The sequence below is a fragment of the Lepidochelys olivacea genome, assembly GCF_965140295.1.
Source record: "Lepidochelys olivacea isolate rLepOli2 genome assembly, chromosome: 4".
Classification (NCBI taxonomy): domain Eukaryota; kingdom Metazoa; phylum Chordata; order Testudines; family Cheloniidae; genus Lepidochelys; species Lepidochelys olivacea.
The window spans coordinates 147,522,021-147,544,088 of NC_140414.1; the positions used below are offsets into that span (position 1 = coordinate 147,522,021).

The 22,068-nt window shown below is 52.4% G+C and overlaps 1 protein-coding gene across 2 annotated transcripts in view; it reads right to left on the reverse strand.

Annotated features, from left to right (window-relative positions):
• Nucleotides 1–18,033, reverse strand: part of ADISSP (adipose secreted signaling protein) — a 144,635-nt gene extending 126,602 nt beyond the window's left edge. The window contains exon 1 of one of the 2 annotated variants that reach the window (XM_084626483.1): nt 18,015–18,033. The gene's annotated coding sequence lies outside the window, so the exon portion shown is untranslated. Of the gene's footprint in view, nt 1–17,057; nt 17,421–18,014 lie in introns of those variants that run through there. The other variant, XM_084626481.1, reaches the window with a different exon arrangement.
• Nucleotides 18,034–22,068: the final 4,035 nt, after the last annotated feature.

A 22,068-nucleotide genomic window follows, 5' to 3' on the forward strand; every position in this document is an offset into this window, starting at 1 on the left:
TTAGATTGCAAGCAGCAAAGCAGCAGATGGATCAAGCACTTACTCCACCTCATTTTCTCGCGAATATTCTCAACCCGAAGTCCCGGGATAACTGCTGAAGCAGCAGCAGAGCGGAGGTGAACTACTTGAGCAATACATGTTTGCCAATTATGTTTTTAAAGAAAGTCACAGCAGTGAACTGGTGGAAGTCATTGGCTAAGCACCTGGAACCAGAGTATGTTGAAGAGCTAAACCAGCTTTTGACAGCAGTAGGCTTTTCTGCAGGCAAAGAATATTTCCTTCATTTGGACTAATTCGTTCAAAGTTGAGAAATCGATTAGGAGTTGAAAAAAAATCAGGAAAACTTATCTGACTTCCAGTCTATGAATATGAACTTGAAGGGAGTGGATAAGATCTACTAGTTTAAAAAGCCTGAGTAACTCAGGAGACTATTGTCTCATTTTCAAGAGACTCAGGCAAGTGGGAACTTTTAAGCTCCAGTCACTTTCATTTAGGCATATTTGAAATTTTTCCCTGGCTAAGCTGAAATAATCCGTTTAATTCACTGACTACAGTTAATTCCTCTGTTTAAGAAATCATGTAGCTGTAAATGTGAAACATGTTTTGATGAGAAGTTTATGTACCTAAAACACCCCAGGTTGTTTTCTTTAATAAAAATAAATGTTATTCACTGTTTTAAATTAAATTCCAGTCACATCCTAATGGAGCTTGATACAAATCATGAGCAAAAAGTTAATTATCCAGTAAACAAGCAATATGTCATTCACTATTTTCTAACACACTAAACATGTACAAGAAGAATTGGAAAATATTAAGCTATGTAATTGCTCAATTAGTTGTATAAAGTTAATTAATCTCCAACAAAAAAGATGTACCAAATCTAGCATAAAGGCTCTATTTAGTTGTAAATCAACATGTTTGGTGGTTATATCAACCAACGAGAATGCACCTCTCTTCAGAAAATAACTGAAGTACAAATGGAAAAGCTGATTTAAATCTCAGATTTAAATTGAGACTTTCCACTGCATTTGTTGTGCTAGGCGCTGGACAAATGCAGAACACACAGTGCCTGTCCCCAGCAAGATCACAATTCAGGAGGACACAGAGCACTTTAAGCAGCAGGTCTGACCCACCAGGCCAGATTCCTTACACATCTCCTCCTGTGGCTGATCCACACAGGACACCGGTTCCTTACAGTCCCAGCCACACTATGTGGCTCAAGCTCGAGAAGCCTGATGCTTTCAGCTCCAGAGGCCCCCAGTTCAATCCCTGCTGATGGAGGCAGTCGCACATGGACACTTTGTGCCCAGGAACTTGAACTGACTCTTCCAGGCTCCTTCCATACAGGGGCCTCCATGGAGCCAATAATACTGTCACTGCTGCCCTTGGATGTCACTGCACCCAGGCAAAGCCCTCGCACACACGATTTACACCAGGGCAGCTTTATCAGCACTGATGCCAATTGCATCTACACTAGAGGTTTGCACTGGTGCAGCCAGGCACCTGAATCCTAGCACGGCTCCCAGAGGGAAAAGGCCCTTTATCACTCCTTTGATAAGCCAGCTCCACGCCAAGCTAGGCACGTTTAGACACAGAATCCTGTGACTTGCCTGGTTCATATATACAAAATCTGCAGCTATTATTGTCTCCTGTATCTGGTTTGGAATCTGTCTGTTCCCACCAGCAGCAGGACCTTATCTGATGCATATATGCGAAGGGTTTATTGAAAAAAGAAAACCCCAGATCCTTGGTGGAATTGGAGGAAAAAAAAAAAAAAAAACACTCCTTTGAACATGACATCCATCGAACCCAGAACTAGGCCATAGCAAGTGAATGGTGAGCAGGTCCCAAAGGCCTGTTCGTTTTATACTCTGCCATTTCTGGGGTGCCCTTTAGCAGAGGATTTAAAAGCATTTTTAAAATACTGAAGGGTCACAATCTATACACCGCAGCAGGGAGCAAGCCCCCCAGCCTGCAGGAGCTGGAGCAGGGTGGACACTGCGGATCCAGCAGGAACTCAGGCCAGCCAGCCCAGTTAAGACCCAGGGTGGGGTGGGCTTAACAGCCTGAGCAGCTGCCCAATCCAATCGGTATGCTGCTATGTCAGCACGCTGGCACAAGCCCTGGCAGCATGACCATGTCTGCTCTTAGGGTCGCTGCCAGCTGCAGGCCCAGACATACCCAGGGAGGTTTACAAACAGCCTTAACATTTTGGGGGGGGGGGGGGCGGGAAGCCACCAGGCACCCAAGTGAGCTGGGATTTTCATGTGCCCACGTGGCCTGAGTGCCCAGTGGCTGGCATGCTCCAAGAGCGCGGGGTAGGGGTGGGATCTAACTAATTATCTGACCCCCATCACCGTAGCACCTGAGCACCACTCAGTCATTAATGCATTTATCTGCCCAACAGCCCAGGGAGGCAGGCCAGTGCTTTTATCCCCATTGCACGGATGGGAACTGAAGCACCAAGAGGCTAAGTGACTGGCCCAAGGTCACACAGGCAGTCTGTGGCAGAGCCAGGAGTTGAACCACTGGGCCAGCCTCCCTTTAGTCTCTGGGATGGGCACCCACGCCTACTCTCAGAAGGGCCCAGGTAGGATCCAGAGCTGCCCTGGGTGCAGGAGACAGTCTGGCAGGTCAGAGACAGGACTAAGACAGCAGGATACAGTGCTCTGTAGCCCGGGCACCCTTAGACCAGACAGCACCAAGCGTAACCATGCCCCCGCATCCTGTGGGGAGACCAGGAGGGAGGGAGAGGATGTACTGAGGATTTATGGGATTAGGCCAGTGAGGGAAACCCAGATTAGGTGACAGGTTTCAGAGTAACAGCCGTGTTAGTCTGTATTCGCAAAAAGAAAAGGAGTACTTGTGGCACCTTAGAGACTAACCAATTTATTAGAGCATAAGCTGTCGTGAGGAGGTATTGTTTCATATTCTCTGTGTATATATAAAGCCTGCTGGAGTTTCCATGATATGCATCTGAGGAAGTGAGCTGTAGCTCAAGAAAGCTTATGCTCTAATAAATTGGTTAGTCTCTAAGGTGCCACAAGTACTCCTTTTCTTTTTGCAGATTAGGTGAGGAAATCAGAGGGGCAGGAAGGAGGGCTGAGGGCATAAAGCCAAGGTGCCACTGAGGGGGCTGAAGGGCAGGGGAACAGCACTGGGGGGCTGCAGGGCAGCACCTTACCATGCCAGGGTCACACACAAGTCCGTCAGAGGGACGCAGGCTTCAGGCACAGGCTGTAGGAGCAGAACCCAGCGAGTTGGTAACGTTTTTCTGCCTTTTCCAGATGGGTGCGAGGGGAACAGGCTGGCTGGGAGGATCAGTAATGAGACAGCAGAACCTTGGACCTCGAGAACATCACAAACTCAAGCCAAAGCCGAGGTGACTGAACCTGGTGCCACTCAGTGACCCGCAGTAGTTAAGGAAGGGGTGAGCGGAGCCAGCTGCTTCTCTGCTGAACTCTTACTCTGGTCTCGTTCTCCCAACCCCCCAGCTTGGCTCATCTGCGAGTCACACACCTCATTTGACACTTCAGTGGGAGCTCTCCGGGGCCGGGACTGTCGTCTCCACTATGGGCATGTGCAGCGCCTGACACAATGGGGCCCTGCTCCATGAGCGAGGCTCCTAAGCGGTACCATAACAGAAATAATAATCTCTAGGTGTCACCTGGATGGCTCAGAGACACAGCTTGTGCAGGCCACACCACTCCAGCAGGCAGGGAGTTAACAGGCTTCACACAAGCTTGCAGGCTGGGGAAGGAACACAGTCAGGCACCAAGAGGGAGAGATGGCTGCGGTTCGGGGTGTGTGCATGTACACCCAGAGTCACACTCACCCATCTCACCCTCCTTTGGGGAGGAAGATGGTCTCTGCGCCCAAATGGGCCAGGCCTGTTCTCTCACCCAGCCCGGGTTGGCTCTCTTTCTACCCCAGGGATTCTTGGCCTCAAGACTGCCCCCTGGAGGAGGAACCACCACTCACTACAGGGCTGACTGCTCCTTCCTCGCTGAACCCGCTCACCCACTCCACGGAGGGCACACAAGCCCCGAGTCTGCAACTGGACCCGGGCAATCTTGCCCCCAAGCAGAGTCCCAATGAAGTCAACAGGGCGTCACACGCGTGGGGAGGTTTGCCCAGGCAGATCCTGCCGTAAGATCGGGGCCATGGTGAGTACACACCACCAACTGGGGGAGGGACGGGGACAGAGGAGGAAAAAAGATAAAAAGCCGAGAGAGGAGAAGTGGGAAGCAGCCGAGGGAATGCCGTGCAGCGATATGGCTGGCACAGGATGCACAGAGGGGCTGATGAGACAGCAAGGCAGACGGAGAGAGACAGACTCGGGAAGCGGGGGAGGATGGCTTCTTGACTAAGAACACAGTGTCTGAGGAACATCACAACCCGTATCCACAGCAGGCACGTGCTGGCCGTGTCACTCTAGAACTTCTCTCCGAGTTTAACAGACTTGGAGAAAATGGAGAAGGATGAAGCTCTTCTGCTGGGTACCACCTGTTAGGAGGAAGGGGACAGAACATGCAGAGAGCGTCGGGGGTCATCTAGCCAGCTCTCGCCTGGTGCATTCGGGACAGTTAAAGATACATTTCACAGGGCATTACTCCATCACCGAGGGCTTTACACACAATTACTTCTAGCACCTCACTCAGTGAAGAGGATCTCATATGCCTGCTTTACAGAGAAAACGAGGCACAGGAAGGGGAAGTGGCTTGCCAAAAGCCACATGACCAGAGAGTAGCAGAACCCAGGACCCCTATCTCCAGACCTACTCAGCTCCCCAGATCACAATGCCTCTGGATTTAATCATCTTAAACCCACTGATAAATGTCTCTGTCCTAGGACTAGGCCTCTGGCCTCAAGCTTCCTAAACAAGCAGGCAGGATGGAGAAGGTCCTGCCCCTGCCCCTCTCCCTCCCCTCCCCCCCAATCCCATCTCCTTAAAGCCAGAGAGAGAGCCTAGAAGCACCTGTCCCTTATTTCCTGCTTCTTCTCATGTCCTTCAGGAGGGCTTCACCCCACTGCTGGCAGTTTCAGGCGAGCAGGGCAGATTGCCTTCCCTTTCGCCCCACCTTGCAAGCTCTGAACCCCTCCATCACCTGGCTGCACACCCCACCAGGGTCACTTATTGCAAATCCAGCACAGACACCACACTCGCTGCAGAGCGACTCCTTTCACCCAAGGCTTGCAGGCAGAATTATTTTGAAACAGGCCGAGCTCTAGCCTCTCGGTGGAAGATCCAACAGGATGCATAATGCAACGCACAGCGACAGGCAAAAGGCAATCAAGGCTGGCCACACGCATTCAGCAAATCACACAAGGGAACGCAAGCTGGAATGAAATGATATAAGGCGAGGGAACATTAGCTGAACTCCTAAGTGCATCTGCTTTGCTCTTTAATAGCTTACTTCTAATGGACCAGGTTCAGTAAATAATTTGATGGAGTAACTGTATTCACTGGTCATTAATTATGGTCTGAGATGCTCTCCATCCAAAGATGGGCAGCTGAGACACTGCGTTAACCCTTTCACCCCACCAAATATTAAAGGATTGGGCTGCAGGGGAGAAAATCAGTTATGTTGGGGAAAGGCAGCCACAAAAGAGTACAGAGGACCCCAGAGCAGCAGCTGGAATAATAGCCCAGCCCTCAGGTGTTATTTATTAGTAGTATCCAAGTGGCACCCAAAGGCCCCAGCTGAGCTCTGGGGCCTATTGCACCGGATGCTGTGCACACGCACACAGCAACAGCCCCTGCCCTGAACAGCTTGCAATTTAAAGAGACAAAGAAGAGATTATTAATCCCATTTTACAGAGAGAGAAAATCGAGGCCCACAGAGATTATGTGATTTACCCAAGGTCATACAGGAAGTGTGTGGCAGAGGTGTGGGAATTGACCCCAAACCCCCAGAGACCCAGCTGAGTGCCTTAACCACAAAACCTTCCTCTGAGAAGGTATATACAATGAAGGACCACCAGAGTACAGCTTTTTAATACCTATGAAAGGGTTAATCGACTCTCAGACCTTTCTAAGTCACAGCAAGGGCCCTCATGGTCACTGATCAGCCACTAACAGCGTCTCTGGAGAGCCAGATGGTTGTGTCTTTTATCCCACTGGTGGAGCGTTGCCACTAAGTCAGCTAAGGGACCTGTGGTGGGCAGCGTTGGGATGACAGTCAGCCTGCATTGGTCTCCAGTATTGAGAGCATGGCAGCTCCTCTGCTTTCATAGGTCCATTACTCTCTTAAAGGGGACCTGCAAAGGGTCGTGCCCTGTTTGCTGCCTCATGGCACATAAAGTAGGGTTTTTTTCTTGCTTTTCACATAACAGATATAGCAGGAATGTCAAGTTTTGTCTCCCCTTGTAACAGGGCATAAGTGGAGGTCTTGGATATGAACGGCAAGCAGCTCTTAGCCTTTCCTTACCGTTTCTGAATCTTTAACAGCAAGCTCTTTTCTCCAAACTGCTTATTGGGCATTTGAGTCCAGCAGATGCCAAAAATAGTTTTAAACCATCCAAATTAATATCACTTTCCCACGTCATGAATCCAGTTTCGCTTCCTTTGTGATGCTTATATCTTAAGCCTCCTAAATTCTCCAGTATTCCAAACCGGCTTCCCAACAAGAAGTACCCTGGACCTGAATATCTAATGTACAGAAACCCAAGCAGCAAAACTTGGCCTGCAAAAACTCTTGAGGCCCACAATATGCATCAAAGCACCAAAAAACTGAGATGAACCTCATTTGTCTATCTCCCTGCAAAGGTTGCCTTTAACAAAGCTGTTAGAGTTGAGAGGCAAACTAGACAGCTATCATTATCCAAGACAAACACAACACTGGTGCAACAATAGCGAACCAGATCCCATATTTAGATGCCTGCTCTGTATTGGCTCCATTCACCTCCATGAAGCACCAGTCTAACCGTCTCATCAGAGAGTGACAACAGGAGGGAACCCAGCCCGGAGAGCGCAGCTGTGGGTATGTGACTGGCATGAGCAACATGTCAGAGATTAACGCCTGCCCAGCAAGATACATACGTGCTGCTGCGGAACCGGCAGCTGAGCACATACTGTATTCTCCTCGGAGCAGTCAGTCAGCCAGCATAGCTTACAATTTCACACTGCCTCCAGCTAGGATTTAGAGAATACCGGCAGGGCTAGGAAAGGACAGTCAGTCTAGAAAGAAAGCATCAGGTAGATAAAATCTGTCTGTGCTTTCAGTTCAAACCTGTTCAGGACACGCACTGAAATTCTCTAGCTGCACGATATTCAGAAATAGCTGCACTTCCTGCCCCAGAAAGCTGGAGATAAGAAGCCGTCTTTCATCTCTAAGTCACTGATGTGAATCGAGCGCAAGCCAGGAGCTCTGCACCCACCAGCAGCTCCCCGCCCCGCCAGCTCACCTCTGCCTCTGAGCGTGCCACATGCTCGCTTTTTCTCCCAAACTCCCAGCGCTTGTGCCGCGAAACAGCTGTTTCGCACGGCAAGAACTGGGAGGGAGGGGGAACACAATGCGTTCAGGGAATAGGCGGGGCTGGGGTGGGGACAGAGACTTTGGGGAAGGGGTTGGAATGGGGACGGGGCATGGGCATGGAAAGGGTGGAGTCGGGGCGGGGCCATGGGGCACAAGCACCCACCGGCGCCGGGGAAAGTTGGCGCCTATGCCTCTGATGGCTGTTTAGTGACTAGCACGGGACAGCAGCTTAGCCCAGCTCCCAGCACACAAATGCCCTCCACACCCACAGAGTATGTGCCCCTCTTTTAGCACTTCCAGCAGAACCCGCATTGAGTGGGCCATCCAGACAGGAGTTCTCTCCCCTCTGGAGACGGTCATTGACTCAGGAAGAGGACCTGCTGCTGTCTGTTCTGCACTTCTCCTGGGGTGTGAACACGAGGCTCAGATCTCAGTACTGCCCAGCCAGTGCCAGATTCTAGCTTAATAATGGATTTAAAAAGCTGCAGCCTGACAGTTCAGGAGACAGCCAGCATAACCTTGAGCAGGAGACAGGGAGCCTAGAACTCCTGGGTTCCAATTCAGGTGCGGACCCAGATTCCCTCTGTACAGTCAATTCACTTCTCCATGCCTTAATCTCCCCCACCCACCACCACTGCTGCTGAAGCAGGGTTCATTCATTACTGCTCATGAAAGTGTGAAGACACTAGGATGCCCATGACAATGGACACAGCTCAGTGAATGGTGGGACTTTCCATTCCCACCTCAGCCGGACAAAGATACTCCCTCGGAGATACATCTTTATACCCTGAATCAAACAAATTAGTACTGCCTCTGACATGGTTAGTTACTGGCCCCTGACGTGGCTAGTTATCACCCATCACCTTGTACACGTTGGTTCGATCAAAACATCTCTATTGATCACACTGTCATCCTGACCTGATCTTTTAGGAGGGGTCAGCGTGTTCCTGTTATCCTTGGGGAATGTGTTTGTACCATCCTGGATATTGGGATGTTCTGGTACCACTCTTCAGGAATGTGTCTGTGTGAGTGCTCTGTGCCTAGCACTTCTTAGGGATGTGTATTTCTGTAATATCAGCCCTGTTCTTGCCAGATTGCCTCCCTTCTGCGCTGCCTTCAGAGCTGGGTGACCGGAAAGCAGCAGCTGTTGGCCGGGCGCCCAACTCTGAAGGCCGCGCCCCCAGGAGCAGGGCAGAAGGAAGGGTGGCAATGCTATCTGATGCCATGCTTCTGTGCTGCTGCTGCTGGCGGCAGCGCTGCCTTCAGAGCTGGGCTACTAGCCAGTGCTTTCCAGCTGCCCAGCTCCGAAGGCAGCGCCGCCGTCAGCAGCAGTGCAGAAGGGTAGCAGTACTGCAAACCCCCCCCCATCAAAAAACTTGACACACACACACACCTACCTCCTTTTTGGGTCAGGACCAGTGTTTCCTCTAATTTTTCCCATGCATGTGCAGAATGAATTTGGTTATCTGCACCAATATGGAGGTGATATGTGACACATCACCTCCATATTGGTGCATATAACAAAACTCATGTGGTGGGGGTGGGGCCAAGGGGTTTGGAGTGTGGGAGGGGGCTCAGGGCTGGGGCAGAGGGTTGGGGTGCAGGGGGTGAGGGCTCCAGCTGGGGCTAGGAACGAGGGGCGTGGGGTCCAGGATGGGGGTCTGGACTGGGGCAGGGTGTTGGTGTGCAGGAGGGGTGAGGGCTCCGGCTGGTGGTGCAGGCTCTGGGGTGGGGCTGAAGATGAGGGATTTAGGGTGCAAGCTGCCTGGGTGCTATGGCAGGGAGAGAGGACTCTCCCCAGCAATCTCTCCCTGCCGCAACAGGTCCGTCCTGGGGGAAAGGCGCCACTCCCTGCCACAGCCCTGAGCCCCTGCGCAGGGCTTAATAGGCAGCTGTGCGGCTGCGCAGTTTAGAGGGAACTTAGGTCAGGACCCCTATGATTACAACACCATAAAACTTCAGATTTAAATAGCTGAAATCATGAAATTTATTATTTTTAAAATCCTATGACTGTGAAATTGACCAAAATGGACAGTGAACTTGGTATGGCCCTACTTATAAACCAGGGTATCCCCAGGAACCATCACACCTACCAGCGCTTATATGTATCTGGCCACACAGCTGATGTGTGCAGTACGATCCTGACTCAGAATAAGCTTGTGCGGAGGTATCCAGCTTAGTGACGTAACTGATTAATGCACACATCCACACAAGCTTATTCTGAGTCAGTGGCATGGAGATCCCATGCCATCTGACCAAAAAGCGCCTTAACAGCCGACCACAGAAGAACCACGGACGCCCACATGCAAGCTGCCATCCGACCGATCCTGTCGATACACACACGCCAGTGGGAGTTTTATTGGGTGTGTAAAATATGTTCCAATAAGCCGGTGCCAGAGCCAGGGACACATTCTTGAGACAAGGGGGCCATATCACACCACAGCCGGGAGTACCTAGCTCAGGAGTATGGAGTCCACTGAATTCCCAGCAGACACATGCCAAAGAGGAGGAAGGTTTGCTTAGGCCACAGGCGTTAATACCCACAACGGGAAAAAGCCTTTGAAATGCTCAGTAGTGCTTAGGCAAAGGAGGCGGCAAAGAATTTGCATCGCAGGGAGAGCAGGATCATTCAAGTGTTTGGTTAAATAGGAAAGATACAGCACTAAGTTGAGTAGTGGAGAGAATGGAAGAACCAGCTTGCTCCGAACAGTTCTGGCTGCACAGACTCCAGTGCATGGGGGCCTGTGTTCATTGGCAATATAAATAATAAGCTGGGTTTAGATGATGAAAAGCTGACAGTTAACCATTGGAGGCAGAGCGTTCTTCCAGTGCATGTGGGAAAGAGACACCATATGGCACCCTGACGGGCCAATCAACGCAAGGAAGGGGTGTGATCTGAGCACACGGCTGGGGGTATATCCACACAGCCAAAAAAAAAGAACTAGTGTGTGGTCTTAACTCCAGTTGACTGTGATGAGTTAAAAGAGTGCTGAAGGCACGGCAGCTTGGGTTAGAAGCTTTAATAGTAAGTTTTAACCTTATAAGTTTTAACTCAAGCCGCTAACCTGCGTTGCCAGATCTTCACTGCCGTTTTAACTCAGGTTAGCTAACTCAGGTTAAGAGCAGGATTTTTTTTTGCAGTGTAGTTATGCCCTGGGGAGGCAGAATTCCTGGGTTCTTTTCCTGGCTCTGCCATTTGCTCATCCTTGTTCTCTCTGTGCGCCAGTTTCCCCCAGACATCAAATAGGGGTGACAAATTACCTGCTACACCAGCTGCTGCCAGGCTAAGGTCTGTGCCTTAAGTGCTGTGAGATCACCCCACCCAAGACACCGAGGGTGAAGGGCCTTTCTCAAGCCATTGGCTCATGAAGCTGTGATGAAGCGGAGGAAGGAAGAACACTTATATCAAGCTGACATGAACCCAAAGTCAGGGGCTATGATTTATGAGTGCCGATAGCCCCGGGGGAATGAATCTGCAAGTTTGCCCAGCACAGAAGACTACCAAGAGGCATGTGACAGTAGACCACACGTGTTTTAAAATAGATATTCAGGTAGGACAGGGCTGGCTCCTTTCCCTAGCTCGAGGTTTCAGATTTGCAATCCTGCATCCATAAGAGAGCAATGGAGGTGACCTTCATATGCCTCAGCCAGCTAGCAGACTACTGCTTGGTTTTCCCTCAATCGTAGCAACACAGCTCTCTGGGTGCCTACATGGCCCATACCATTGCAGCAGCTTAGCCCCTGAACATCCACCAATTTATCCTCAACACAAGAGAGCTCAGCTCCCATTCGGGCACTCACATGAAATTAGCGAGGATCACCTTCAAACGCGGGCCTAACACCGCACAGGACATCTGGGGAAATAGAACCCAGACCATCCCACTGCCAGTCCCCTGTTCCAACCACTAAACCAAACAGCGACCTCCACGTAGATTTCACACACACACACGGTATCAGTCTGCCATGGAACACATTGAATAATAATTTAAAAGACTGTTTGGAGACAGAATTCAAGCTGGGAATACTGAATTTAAAAATTAATCAAAGATTAATTATGGAACCATTTGGGTCAGTCAAGTTCTGTACAAAAGCAACATTCTCATTCTAGGGCAGAGGATAATCCACTTTGGAAGAGGAAATATATTTTAAACCCTTTTCACTCTGCTTAACTACCTCAGTGCATATTTTCATCAGCTTTTGGCTCCTTCCTCCAACCTCCTAACTGGATACAGCTGCAGACTTTATAGCTTTTCCACTAATGCCACACACACGCTGCTCCCCTCCCCCACCGATTTATTTACCGTGTTATCTTAGGGAGACAGAGTGGGCGATTTTCGCCATTAGCTTGTAATATCAATCACAAAAAAGGAGCTGGGGGTTCTGCCTCACACTTCAGGCACAATACCGAGGGTGAAGATCTTGCAACCACTGTATAGTTATCTATTTACGGCTACACATCACCAGTGTCCAGTCACCTGCCTCCCTCCTTTGCAGTACAAGCAGCATTAACCATGCCAGAGCAAGCTTCACTTCAGAATACTTGCTCTTATACTAATGCTGCACTGATGCTAAGATCCCTAGGCTCCCCACCCACTAGGAAAAAATCTGAAGGTAACCAGCTCACAAACTGGTAAATTCCTTCTCCACACCCATCATACCTAGTTTACCAGTGTAATGATCCCCTCCCTTCCCACTCGAATCCAAGGCAGAGTTTGAACCTAGGACCTTCTATAGCACAGCACAGACCTCTACAACGTGAGCCAGGGGGGCAACTTCATTAGCTGGCAGCAGCAGTTAGTTTAATCTTCCAGCCAACCAGCCACTAGAGGTGGACATGCTGCAAATTTGGCCAGCATGTTAAGCCTGTAAGAGTTTTAGGACCCACAAACACCCCTTCGACAAGTTACAGTGAATGCACAGTGCTTTTGCAGGGAACTGCAGGCTGAAGGGATGGGACGCAGCATGAACGCAAACTGTTCTCTCTTTAAATCAAAGGCCAGTGCCCGCTCCATTAAAGGTGCTTAGGCAAGTCCCCTAATCAGTCTTCCCCAGAATTCTTATGACATTAAAAAAAAAAAATCACCTACATTGCCCTTCTTAGTCAAAACATATGTTAAGTGTAGTATACACCACATTGATAGGTATTATGTGCACAATATTAATAGAATATAATTCTTTTTTAAGTGCTGGGAAGTTATGTTAACTGAATGTATTAGGCTCTTCCCACAATTCTGTTCACCACAACACTTCACAAAACTGGACTCAGCTTTGGCATTAGAAAATGGGACACTTGTTAAAGGCAAAATACATTAATGTTCTGCACTGGCAAAAGCCACGGAGGTACCTTCAAGGACCAGTACCTGGAATGTTGGTACCCAAAAAAAAGATAAGGAAGGTACAGAACAAGTGAAGGATGTGAGACAGCCTGGTGGGTTGGGTTTTAGGGATGTAGAGAGAGTTTTGTAACTTGTAAAATCATCTTATGAATACTGCTAGCTGAATTGCAAATCTTTGAAGCACACCTTCTGTGTAAGGTGAACACACTGCAAGAATTTGCTTCCCATACCTCCTTTCCATATCGCATTGTTGTGTCTTTAGACAATAACCAAACCAACTCTGTCTGGTCGAGGATTTTTAAGAACAAAATGGAAGTGCAGTCAAACAACTTGCCACACCTTGTGGAGTCAATGCCCTGATGAGCCCACGTCGGGGCAACTGAGATCAAACGTTAAAACTGACCATCTTTAGAATTTTATTGTGTTGCCTTTTTAATATTATTGTTATGACCATTTACAACCTCTTTCACCCCCACCAACCACCCCCATCACCATGGTACCCTGGCATCTCAAAAGGCTGAAATGGACACATTCAAAACCTCAGTAAGAAACCAAACATCATGACCCTCTGCAGCCCTCATCCGATCCTTAACGCTAGGAAACCAGGGGCATGTCTACACTGCAATAAGAGACCCACAGGGGGAGGGTCTCAGAGCCTAGGCCCAGCCTGAGCCTGAACATTTACACTGCTATTTTAACCCGCAGAGCCCGAGCCCACTGACCCGGGCTGAGTCTTGGTTCTGCACATTTTTTAGTGCAATGTAGATGTACCCCGGAAGTCCAGGTTTCCCTTTCTGCCTCAGAGACTCAGCTTAACCTGCTTCAAGCACTCTGACCAGGTGACCCCCACCACCTAGCCCAGTGGCCCAGGTAGCTGGCTCATCCGTGATCCTGTCTAAGACCTGGGACTTGCCTCCAGTGTTAACGTTTACAGGGGAAGGAGACTGTTGCATCCCAAACAAGGAGCAGAGGTTTAGCTGAGCGCAACAATGAGCAGCTAAGTATGGTGATGAACAAAAACTAAATGACTCCTCCCCATTCTAGATAACCTCACAGTAGATCCAGTGTCAGCTTTTCCCAGACTGGAGAGAAGGTGACCATTTCAGCCAACACAGTCATCATTATTCATAAACAACAAGATCTAAACTCTGTCCATTCAAATGTGTTTCACCGCGTTTCTGTGTTCTGAACTACGAGGGCTCAACCCTGCCCCACATCACTGGCATTACATCCCTGGACAATCACGTGTGTTTAGAAACATGCTAGCCAATAAGAGCAATATTCTACCTTTCTATATCCCCCCTTACCTCAAGGCATTTCACAAACACACCTCCCTGTAGGACAATCACCTCTGCTTAAACAGCTTGCACACTTTACGGACATGTCAGTCCATGGCCTGAAAAAAAATTGCAAGACACCTGCAAACAAAGGCCAATATTAGACATGACGGAAGGAACTGGCACGGACCTCTAGAGACCTGGAAGCCCAGTGCCCCCCTACTCCTGGGAAAGGAGAGGCTGCGGAGATTCCTACCAGGGCTTTCTCAAAGGACAGTGCACAACTGCTTCCACCTTTCCTATCGGCCTCTGGCAAGTAGCAACCTCAGCCCTGGGCTCCTGTTTTGTTGATGGAAGAGAAAAAGACCCTCCCCCCCCCACAAAAAAAAGACTCCCTGGTACTTTTGGAATGTGGGAGGAGTAGGAAATAGACACGGGGTAAAAGAGGTTTGATAGTCTACCCTGTACCCTATCCCTCCTCTGCCTCTGTTTTCAGCTCCTCCACCCCGCGCAAACAGCTGAAGTGCTCCTTACTGCTGATCACAGCTTTAGCCCAAGCAGCCGCTAAGTGCAACTGACAGGATTCTTGACTGTTCCCTGGGGCTCACAGCTGCAGTGTAACTGCCCAGGGTCTTGCTCCTTCCGCACTGCCGCGCCTTGGGAGAGATACAAGCAGCTGAGTAAGTCTGCTGTGAATAGTGATACTTCTCTGTTTGTTAATATCACTTTTCACAACAGACTTATTAGCTAGCAATACATAAATTACAGTGATTTGGCAGTGTATATTTATTTGTTTTTCCTAAAGCTAAATTAAGTATTTTAGGAAAAAACTTGAGAGCGGCCACCAGCAAGAGTTGGTGGCCGCACTCTGAGGCCACCAAAAAATTTGTTCTGAGAACCGCTGTATCTAGGCCCTCTATTTGACACTTTGGCAAGAAGGAAATTTTCCCTAGAGAGTAAACTGAAGGTGTCAGGAATTAGTCAGCTGCATCAGTCTCCTCTTCACGTCAATCTAAGTTTGAGAAAATAGTCACAAGAAGGTGCCAACTCCTCATTCCACGTACAGCGTTACAGGGGACGCTGCAGAGCTGAAGACACAGATCCCGCAGCCTTGTGTGGCAGCAGGAGCGGACACTGGGCAGGGAGCCAAGATTCTTCAGCTCTAGGTACAGCTCTGTCCAACTTCTTACGCCCTGCCCATCACATAGGACGTGCCAGACTGGATCAGACTTCTGGTCGATATAATCCAGTATCCGGTCTCTGACAGTGGCTAGAACTAGCTGCTTCAGAGGAAAGTTCAGAAAACCCCACAGCAGGCAGATTATGCCAGTTTCCCCCTCCCCCACGAAGGTTTCCCTCCTAATCCCTAACCGTGAGAGATCAGCTTAAAGCCCTGAAACAGGAGCATTAACTATTATCACTCTGCATTTTCTTCGTATCCATATAAATGTCCAGTCCCTTTTTGTTGCTACATTTTCAGCCTCAACAGCATCCAGTAGCAATGGGTTCTACAGGCTAATTATTCACCATGTGAAAATGTGTTTCCTTTGATCAGTTTTGAATTTCCAGCCTTTTCAATGAATGTCCCTTTGTTCTTGTGTTATGAGACAGAGAACAGACGCTCCCAATCTACCTCCACTGGACCATACAGACAAGTCATGTCATCACTTTGTGCTTCGCTTTCCCACTCTGTTAAATGGGGATATCAATTCTGACCTACTCCGTGGGACGAGGTGTGAAGTTTTCTGAGTAGACAAGAGTGGACAGTTATTGGTCTGCGTGAAGTGGGGGAGTACTGTTAATATTGGCCCAGTTTTATTATTTTGTATAGTAATTAGCTGAATATGCATCTAGACTCATTGATTTTAGGGCCAGAAGGGACCACTATGATCTAGTCTGACCTCCTGGATAACAAAGCCTAGCGGAGTACTGTTCAAGGGCTCTATTTTTCATTTCCAGCATCTGGCCTGTAGGCATCCCATACATGAGGAAGTATCATTTCTCCCCTCTGTCTCTCACACACACACCCAGCTCCAGAACGGAGAATTGCTGTCTTGCCCTTCCTGAGGCTGCTGCATGGTAGGGTGTCTGCTACTCTACCCTTCCCCCAGGCTCCATATTTTGGGCAGCTGCTGCCTCCCACACAGCTCCAATACCAGCCTCTGCAGCAGCTCAGAGCTGTGCTAAGCATGAATTTGACATGTTCTTCTCAGTTTCACAGCCACACATTAAGTTCCCAAAGGCTCCAGTGAAAATCACTAGGGTCTTCCCCACTAAGGGCACCATTTTCAAAGGCACTGAGCACCCACCAATTCCACTGGAGCTCAGCGTCCTGGAAAAGTTGGGCTATTTTAAAAAAAGAATAAAAGCTTAGATTCTGCAGGAACTAAGGGTTCATGCCCCGGACTCACCAGTAAGGTAGCACCATTTGAGTGCTGATAGAATTGTCTAAATGCCATAGAACCCCTTTCTACACAGACTCTGCTGTGGGCCATGTCTACTACCAATCCCACTGGCTTCAAAACCAGCGTTCCCTGTATCTCAGGTACCTAAATGATCCAGAATTCCTACTCATTTCCATTTACCCCTCTCTCATCACACCCTCGCCCCAGCACTTCTACAGCCAGGCTACCAAGAAACACACCATCAGACCTTAATACCCAGTAATATATAGGGGGAGAGCTCACCACGCGCCCCAGCTGCATTGCTCCTTCCCTGGCACACTAGTTATTGTCCCAGCCGCTCAACAGACATTTCCCTGGCAGGGCTATATTCATTGTGGGGAGAGAGGCTCCCAGCCCAGCCAGGCTCAGCACAGCTCCGGCTGAATCAATGAGTTCCAGCCCAGCGGCTGCCTGCAGAACCCACAAGGAGCAGGTAACCTACAGAGACAAGAGACCCACTAGAGACAGGGGAGATTAGCCAGCTAAAGAGCAGGGCTGGCGGTCACACTTCTGCATTCTTACCGGAGGCTGCAGCATGAACTTTGCTTTGCTTTTCCACTCTCCAGCTGCCTCTACCCGCTGAAAAACCTCCCCAGCAACCAGCCAGGGAACCCGCAGCAGACAGACCGACCCTGCCTTGGAGAGAGAGTTTCTCTGGGTGTCACAGGGGAAACTCCCCTCCCCACAGATGCCCAGGGAAGAGGGGGTGAGGAACGAACAAGGGTGGGAAGGAAGGAGGGGCGGGGGAGAGGAAGGGAAGAATTCAGCGGAGCAGGCGAGGAAGGGGAGAAGGAGAGGGAGGGGGAGCAGACGAGAGGAGTCGGGGCAGAGCAGGGGGGAGCTGAGGCAGGAAACAACTAGGGGGAAGCAGGGCGTGGGAGGGGAGCTGGGGGACTGGGACGAGGCAGGAAGGGGCTGGGGCAGGTGGGGGAAGTGGGGCAAGAGAAGGGCTAGGGGAGCAGGGGGACTGGGGTGGGGCAGGTGAGGCTGGGGCAGCGGGGATGGACTGGGGCAGGTGGCAGCCGCAAGGGGGCGTGGCGGGTGGGGGCTGGGGTAGCTGGGGTGGACTGAAGGGGGCAGGAAGGGATCGGGGTAGATGGGGGGCAGCGTAGGAAGGGGCCAGGGGACCAGGACAGGTGAGGGGGGACGGGGAGGCGGGAATTGACTGCGGCAGGCGGGGGGGGGGGAAGGAAGGGGGAGAGGGAAGGGGCCTGGGGCTGGCGGGGTAGATGAGAGGGAAGGTGGGGGGTCGAGAAGAGACGGGGGTAGATGAGGGGGAAGGTGGGGGGCAGATGAGGGGGCGGGGTAGATGAGGGGGAAGGGGTGGGGGCGGGGCCGGCGGGGTACATGAGGGGGAAGGTGGGGGGTCGAGAAGAGACCGGGGTAGATGAGGGGGCGGGGTAGATGAGGGGGAGGGGGAAGGGGCCGGGCGTGCGGGAGGGGCCGGGCAGAGCGCGGGGCTCCGCCCCCCGGACTCACCGCTCCCCGGCGCCCGCAGCCCCGCAGCGCTGCCCAAAGCCCCGCGCGACCCGCTCTCCGGACACGCCCCCGCCCGCTCCCATTGGCCCGATCTCGTCTCCGCCTCCTCGCTCGCTCATTGGCCAGGGCGGTTCCGGGGCCTGTGAGGGCACTAGGCGGCCCCTCCTTACGGGGGGCGGGACCTAGGGGGAGGGGTCACCCAGTTGCGGGGCGACGGGTCACGAATGGACCAATGACAAGCCCATGGGGTGGGACTGTGAGTCTGGGACTGGCAGCCAGGACTCACCCCATGTGCTTCCCTAAGTTAGCCGTGTACTGCTGGGGGCCCCACTCCCTGGGGGCTGGGTCCCTCCCCACCCTCTGCCCATCCTCCCCTTCCTTCCTTCCCAATCTCACCCCGCCTTCACCTAGCCCACCCCCTTGGGCCCACTGCCCATCCCCCCCCTTCCTTCCCAATTTCACCCCCCCCTTGGGCCCACTGCCCATCCCCCCCTTCCTTCCCAATCTCACCCCCCGCTTCACCTAGCCCACCCCCTTGGGCCCACTGCCCATCCCCCCCCTTCCTTCCCAATTTCACCCCCCCCTTGGGCCCACTGCCCATCCCCCCCTTCCTTCCCAATCTCACCCCCTGCTTCACCTAGCCCACCCCCTTGGGCCCACTACCCATCCCCCCCCTTCCTTCCCAATTTCACCCCCCCCTTGGGCCCACTGCCCATCCCCCACTTCCTTCCCAATCTCACCCCCCGCTTCACCTAGCCCACCCCCTTGGGCCCACTGCCCATCCCCCCCTTCCTTCCCAATCTCACCCCCCGCTTCACCTAGCCCACCCCCTTGGGCCCACTGCCCCTTCCCGTCCCCCTCTGCTGAATTCAGACTGAATGCTCGGCTGCGAACACTGTAACTGGGCACCAAGTGTGTCCGGAAAAGCCCAAGTCGTCCCTGCTGAGGTGTGTCCTCCGCCTGCATCGGCAGGTGCTTACCTCCATCCTCGGCACAGCTGTGCACACCTGCCTACACCTGCCTCTCCCTGGGTGCTCAGCCCCCGCCTCCGCACAGCTGAGGGCTCTGTTGTGTACTCTGCCAAATGTATGGAGGAAGGGGATTCCCCCCAACCCCAACATTCTCATGAACGAATTATCTGCCCATCCCCCAGACCCACAATTATCCCAGCTCAAACCTCCGATGTGCCCCACAAGCCCGCACCAGATCTGCTGCCTCCTACTCCCCAACATACGTCACTTCTTTCTCCCGCTCCCTAAAATCAGAGCTGTCCCCCCTCCTGTCAGTTCTGCCCCTGCTCCCTCCCCCAACATCAGCTCTAATCACACGGGTCCCTTCTGGCTTTACAATCGAGGAAAGACCCCCAGTTTTAGGGGGGTTAAAACTTTGAGAGACTCTGTCTCTTTAACATACAGGAGACTACGAGTCCCAGTCCCCAGTGGGTGCCGGACATGATGGGACTGGTGGTCGCTGGGGGTCGGGGGGCTGCGGTGAATGGGGAAGGTGGTTCCCCTGAAGGGACCGAGCCTCCCTCTCTTACCTAGCTACAGCATCCATTGGATGGGGCTCACAAGCCCCTTCTCCCTGGGCCAGCGGCGCCTGCCCTTTTTCACCTGACTCATTTGTGCGGGTGCCTGTGGGTTCTTGTCATGAGGCTGACGAGCTGCTCAGTGCTTCGGACAGGCTCGGCGTCCCGGGCTAGCTGAGCTTGGTGTAAGGAAGGGGATGGAGCTACTTCTGGGCCCGAGAGTGCTCCTCATCCACCTCCCTCCAGGACCAAGCTGACCAGCTCAGGGCCACCTGGAACCTCTCACAGGGACAGGTGGTCGGAGAAACACCTCTGGGGTTACTCCACCATGAATGCAGCATGGGGTTCCTGAGCCCGTCCTTCGGGGCCTCGGTCTCGCGGGGTCAGACTCAGTCAATGGCACGTAGGCTCCCGGCAGCCTGCGTGTTGGCTCTCGAGGGTAGCACACGGCGCGTTCGCATGTGTTCGAGTGCAGAGCCCACGTGCTGACATTCCGGTCCCTGCGGTGTAATCCTCACTACTGCGCTCGTCAGGGCCTTAGAGGGGTGACTCATGGCCATGGTGGAGCCGTCGGTCCACCCGCCGGAGTATCATGACCAGCAGTTGTAACGTGACAGGCCTCAACTCTGCTGCCAGCGGAGGGCGCCCCCAGATTTCGCTGGAGCCAGTTCGGGGAACTCCCTCCTTCGCTCTACCCTCGGGCCTGGTCCGCCCTGGGCAACGGACCTGAGCGAAGACTGCTGCTCCCCACCGCCAGGGAGGTGGGGTCCGACAGCTCTTTTCCTCCGGGGCGGTTGAACTAGTGGCCGGTTTGGAATGAGAAACTTTCCAGACCTTTTCCCTGGGGTTGACCTGGTGGCTGGTCGGAGCCGGGTTGGATCCTGGCGGCCCGTTTGCACTCAAGAGAAAATGGCTGCGCCTTTTCACTGGGGGACCCGGGGTGGGGGACTGGGGGTACAGCACCCCCAGGTGTCACTGTGAGAAGGTGGCCAGGGCTGCTGTCAGAAGCACACAACATGCTTTGCAGCAGAGGCCCCGCCCAGTCTGTGCAGCGGTCCCCCCTAGCGGGGGAGGAGGAACTTTTTTAGGGGGCGGTGGGTGAGGCTGTTGGCCCCAGATGCCAGTCGGGGGGCTCCACTCCCGGCCCCGCCGCTGAGTATCTGCTGCAGGACCCGCCGCCCGGGGCTCAGGCTACGCTCCGGCCCAGGGTCCCCCGGCTGCCGCCTGGCCCCACCACCCTCCCTCAGCTCCCACGCCCAGGGGCCCCTGGCTGCCTTGCAACCCCGTGCCCTGGGGAGCTCTGGCTACGCTCCCGGCCCCTCACCCCACGGCTGCCGCCCTCTGCCCCGGGGCTCTGCTCCTGGGGTCCCCTAGCTCCGCTCCTGGCCCCGCCACTGATTATCGGCTGCAGGACCCGCCGCCCAGGCCTCAGACTCCGCTCCAGGCCCCGGGTCCCCCGGCTGCCACCTGGCCCTGCCACCCTCCCTCAGCTCCCGCGCCCAGGGTCCCCCGGCTCCCCGCTGGCCCCGCGCCCTGGGGGGCTCTGGTTCCGGCTCCACACTGGCAGCGAGAGGGCTAGGGAGAGCCTTGGGACCCGATTATGTTCCACGGAGATGGGTGTTAAAAGACAGTGACCTATCCCAGGTCAGGGCTGACCCAGAAGGAGAGCAGCGCTCCATTTCTTTTGGTGGGAGAGAATCCTGGTTGCAGCCCTGAGCCTGCACTCGCCTGCCAGCCTGATGAGCTCCTACCAGGGGGATCAACCGGACCCTGGAGACAAGCCCTGAACAGAAGGGCGGGGTCCCAGCGAACATTCGCTGGACGAGCCTGCTTGGAGCGGTGGGATTGTTTTGGTTCCTGATTCCCTTTGGACGTTGGTAGGAAGTAGGCCTTGGCCCACCGCCACCTCACACCTCGCAGAGGCATGCCACTGGGTAAGTTGTGCCCTGGCAGGCCACAAGAAGTCACTACAAAAGGTCCCCCCCGCTCTCCTGCTGGTAATAGCTCACCTTAAGTGGTCACTCTCATGACAGTGTGTATGGTAACACCTATTGTTTCATGTTCTCTATGAATCTCCCCACTGTATTTTCCACTGAATGCATCCGATGAAGTGAGCTTTAGCTCACGAAAGCTTATGCTCAAAGAAATTTGTTAGTCGCTAAGGTGCTACAAGTCCTCCTTTTCTTTTTGGAGAATCCACCATGACCCTTGGTACATTGTTCCAATGGTTAATTACACTCCCCATTAAAAACATATGCCTTATTTCCAGTCTGAAACCTTCCCTCCGCCCCCATCTGGGTTGACAGCAGGGTTTGAACCCAGAACTTTCTTGTGCGAAACGTTCTGTTTGTAGAGCATCCTTTCATGGTTGGAGTGGCATAATATGACCCCTGTGTATGTGAAATTTAAAATAACCAAGCCTGCCGCTCAGGAAATGCTCCATTAATGAAGTACAATAACTCCTCACTTAAAGTCGTCCCGGTTAATGTTGTTTCGTTGTTACGTTGCTGATCCATTAGGGAACAT